Here is a 4,895-nt window from a genome sequence, read left to right on the forward strand (position 1 = left end):
TCATGGCAAGGCTCATGTGAAGAAAGGCCTGTGCTGACTAGACATATATTGAACATGATCACCTTGGGGCTTCCTGTGAGCTGGTGTGGTAGACAGGAAACAGAAAGTGTTTTTCACAACTCAAGGCCCAGAGATGCCAGAGAGCATCCTCTGTTAACAAAGGCAACAGAGAGCCTCCCTGTTTCTCACAGGTTCTGCAGGTTGTCTAAGAAAGAACTGTGGCCTAGTGGGCCCTCCCAGCTTGGTCCCGACTCTGTAAAGCCCCTCTAGCTGGCTTTCCTTACCCTGAGTCACTACAGCTTTGTCTCCAAATGAGGCAATGACCTCCACCTGCAACATGTGCAGAGGCAGGCTATGATGAAAGGGACCACAGAGGGCTGGCGAGAGGATTCAGTGGCTAAAGGATTCAGTGGTGACTAACCTGATGGCCTGAGTTTGATCCCAGGAACTCACATAAAAACTGACTCTGAAAAGTTGTCAGGGACAGCATGCCTTCGCTTTGCTCTGTTTTTAAAGCTTAAGAGGCTGGCCTCGGTTTCATGTAGAGCCAGCTGGCCCTTCCACCATTCGCAATAAACTTACAAACCCACAAGGTAGACAAGAGCCGTGCAGGTGCCAAACCAAAGCTGCCAATTCATTCTACTAGCTCCAAGCAACACCTAGGCCTCCCTCCCGATGCCCTGAAAACTTAACCAAGATCACCCAAAATGCCACTCTCTGCCTCAGGTTCCAAATGCCTTAGGTCCAGCTTCCACCTCCAGGAAGCGGACCCAGCTGTCTCCCAGACTCCAGCCCATGCTCTCTCATACAATCTGCAGAGTAACCTGCTCTTTCTTTCCATCGGAGAAATCCTGAAACTTCTATTAGAAAAACCTGACTCAATAACACTAGCTCGTGGGACATGGTGCTGCAGGCCTTTTAATCCCAGCACTGAGGCAGAAGCAGGCAGATCTGAGTTCGAGGCCAGCCTGGTCTACACGGAACTTCCAGAACAGCCAGGGCTATGTACAGACCTACAGAACTTCTCTAAAAAAATAAGGCTAGTTTTCCAGATGTGATATGCACAACCAGCCCATCCATAATTCCTAGCTGAAAAACCCTGGCACCACTTCTATTCCTTCAGTGGCTGGCCATGAACCTGCCTTAAAAAATTAACTCCTGTTTGTTTCTGAGACACATCTCCTTCGTCTAGGCTGGTCTAGAACTCAATCCTCCTGCCTGTACGTCCCAGGTAGAGTGAGTACAGGAATGCACCACATGCCCAGCTAACCACTGTAACACACAAGCATACCTGGGCACACAAACAGGCAGAAAATCACAAACACAACAGATACACACAGCAGGGCCCTTCAGTGTTTGTATACATAAGTGCACACGTGTGCACCGGCCATGCATTTGTAAAAATGTGCATCACTTGTGCACGTGTGGGTATGCCTGTCCCTGTATAGACAAGTGTGCGCTCGTACCTCCGTGTTTGTACGAAGGGAGCTAGGACCACCAGTTGTTTTGGCGCGATGACTTCTTCTATAGAGTGGACCTACCACACCGGGAGTGGGTACAAAAGCAAGGAACGCCACCACGACGTAGGGCACCCATCCCCACGCTGAAAACAGCGCCGGCCGACTAGATGCAGCCGCAGCTGGGCCTGCGCGGTGCTGGCGGCGGAGAGCGGAGCATGCGCAGACTCCGTTCGCAGCTTTCCTGCCCCTGCCTGAGCGCCGACAACCGGGCGTCCGGAAATCCGTGGAGGAGCGTCGGACGCTCGCCCTCTGATTCGTCCCTGACCACTTCCACTTCCCGCCGACAGCAAGCCTGTCCCCGTTGGACGTGCGCCCGCCCTGTTTTGTTTCCGGGGAACGTTTTTTTTTTTTTTTTGGTTTGTTTTGACGTATGTCACAACTTCCGGTGTTCCCTTCGGCCTTTGATTGGCTAGTTTTATGAATTAATTAAAGCATGATCGGGGTAAGATGAAATAATTTTTTCTACAGTTGGATAAGCGCTTAATTTATCAAGCAACCTAGTAAACATTATAATTACTGTCTAGTAACGTTTGTATGGACGTAAGCGAAATTCACCATTATGTAAAAGAGTGTTAGTTTGGGGCCTATAAATAGTCGCAGCGCACACCGACCACGTTGTGTTGTATGAAAGGAGAGAAGGTTAGCACTCCCCTTGACAAGGATGGAAGAGGCCCTTGGGCCTAACAACACACATACGGTTAAGGCATTGCCACCTACTTCGTGGCATCTAACCACTGTTTTTTTTTTTTGTTTTTTTTTTTTGCCCGAATTTAGAGGCTCATACAGAAGGCGCGGTCTTGCTCAAAATGTCTATTGTCGTCGCCACCCTTGGCTCTCTTAACCGTGTATCTGGACAGCTGTAGATGACTTTAAATAGGCAGTTTCAGTCTGAAGCCTGGAGGGTTGCCAGGTCTGGTAGCTCAACTCCCATGTGCTAAGAGCAATATATTTGCTCCTCCCCCTTAGAAACCGGGGCTTTCGCGAGAGAATTCAGGCACTTAATGATAGTACTCGACGCGCAGGTGGCTGCGCGTGGGGGCGCCCGTGGGCTCCTACGGCAGGCTGTGCCAGGTGTGGGAGCCCCGGTTCCCTGCTGTGGCACTGAAAAATTAAAATCATATACTTGCTTTAATCTCATAAACAAATTTGGGAAAGACCTGTGACGTATTTGAAACAGGAAACAGGGACGGGGCAGGGTACAACACACTGGTCTCCAGTCTACACAGCTGGAAGCTTCTAGAGCAGTCCTGTCTTGTTACTGCTAGGCAGGGTCACCGTAGCCCAGACTAAGCTTGAACTATGGTGCTGAGGGTGGTCTTGAACTCCTCATCCTCCTGCCTCCAACTCCCAAGTGCTGGGGTTACAGGTTTAATACCACTACACCCAACGGTTATATTTTTGGATTAGTCACCAGGGAGTGAAAACCAGTTTTTATAAAGATAAACCATTATCACTGAACTACCTGCAGTCCTGTCTCTTAAAAGACAATCTCACTAAGAGACTCTGGCTCTGCAATCCAGGCCTCGTACTTTCCATGCCCTCCTGCCTCAGTGACTGGAGCAGCTGAAATTACAGTCCTGCACACCTGTCCCTTGTTTATAACAGATGTTAGCTGTAAATGTCATCTTTGCATGCTTTACTTTGAAATTAACATAAATATGCAAACTTTTGATGTTATTTTAAACCCTGGGGATGATACACCACAAGGGGTCAGGGAAGCAGCCCTCCTCCTAAAAGGGCCAATGACACCTGCTGTGGGAAAATTGACAGGCAGTGAAAGTCACACTCAGGCCTACATTTGCTCTAAGGAGCATGGCTGGAACTAAGGGAAGAACATGGCTCTTCCCCAAATGGAAGGTGGAAAATTTTTAAGGCACTGGGCCATGGAGCAACATGGTGGGAGAAGGGAGGCTCATTTCATAAGGTTCCTCCCCAAAATTGCAGAAGCAGTGAACAATTTCTAGGAGAGGCTGGGAGAGATGGCTCACCCACAAGGCCACTCACAGCCATCTATAACTCCTGTCCCAGAGGATCAACTTCTTCTGGTCTCCACAGCCAGACACACACATGGTACACAGGCACACACAAAGCACACATTCACATAAAGCAAATAAATATTTTGGGTCTATTTTTTGAGATTGGGTTTTGTGGGGTTTTGGTTTGTATGGGTTTTGTTTTGTTTCCCCTGGCTGTCCTGGAACTAGCTCTGTAGACCAGGCTGGCCTCAAACTCAGAGATCCACCTGTTCCATGCTTAAGTGCTGGGATTAAAAGTGTGTGCCACCACCACCACTCAGCATGTTTTTAAAATGCTAAGGAGCAGACTCCCACCTGTGGCACTGCCTGCAGCATGGGGAGCTCCAGGGCTGTCACTCTGCAGAGCTGTCACCCAGGCTGGGCGGGCTGATCAAGTTGGACTTGAGCAAATTACTTTGGTCCATCCCTAGTTCTCTAGTCTTGGTAGAATTTGGTTCTGGTTCATGTCTGCCCAGAAAAGGTCAGAGCGGGTATACCCCAAGACACCCAGCAGAAATCCATACAAAGCCATTCAATTAAGGCAAGGCAGCATGAACCCATATAACGGCTACTTGTGCCCAGTTTCAAAGCCACTTACTCCAAGACCACTGACACAGGATCTATGGCAGTGCACTTTAGAGGTTTACACTACATCCTTTATCAAAAGTATAAAGCAGATTCAGGACTGGGAAGACAGCTGAGTGGATAATGCACTCACCACATAAACATGATAATCAGTGTGGATTCCTAGCACTAGTGTGAATGCAGGGAACCCACAGCATGCCCTCCCCGCCCAAAGACTGGCTGGGCTCCCAGAGGACAATGTCTGGCTAGACTAGCCAAACTGGGAAGCTCTGGGTTCAAGTGAGAGAGCTACTGAATATCAAGAAAGATACTTGGCATCAATCTCTGGCCTCCACACACTCATGAACCCCACACATATGCACATCACCAAAGCACATTGTTTTAAAAAATAAAAATGCTGTTTTACAGGCTGGTCTTGAACTCGCACTATCTAGTGTTGGGACCATAGGCATGCATCACCTTGCGTGGCTTAAAATATTGGGGGAGGGGTTAATTTGAGAGAGTTTCTTTGTGTGGTCCTGCCTGCCTCTGCCTCCTGAGAGCTGGGACTAAAGATGTGCACCTCCACTGCCAGAAGTGCTATAGAAATCCTTACAGAAGTGTCAGGAAAGGGGCTGAAAGGATTAACAGGATTTGACACCAAATCTGGGGACCTGAGTCCTATCCCAAGGCCCACATGGTAAAAGGGAAAGACAGGCTGTCCTCTGACCTCCACACACACAACTTATATATGCACACAAAATGAATTCCTTTAAAAGAACTTACATGGAACATA

General features: G+C 48.6%; 1 non-coding gene across 1 annotated transcript; it reads left to right on the forward strand.

The window, feature by feature from the left end:
* The first annotated feature begins 2,137 nt into the window (after positions 1-2,137).
* On the forward strand, positions 2,138-2,263 carry LOC129671799 (U6atac minor spliceosomal RNA). Its single transcript, XR_008719392.1, has one exon. It is a non-coding gene; the product is annotated as a U6atac minor spliceosomal RNA (small nuclear RNA).
* The last annotated feature ends 2,632 nt before the right edge of the window (positions 2,264-4,895 follow it).

This window comes from Psammomys obesus, unplaced genomic scaffold, assembly GCF_907164565.1.
Source record: "Psammomys obesus unplaced genomic scaffold, mPsaObe1.curated_primary_1811, whole genome shotgun sequence".
Classification (NCBI taxonomy): domain Eukaryota; kingdom Metazoa; phylum Chordata; class Mammalia; order Rodentia; family Muridae; genus Psammomys; species Psammomys obesus.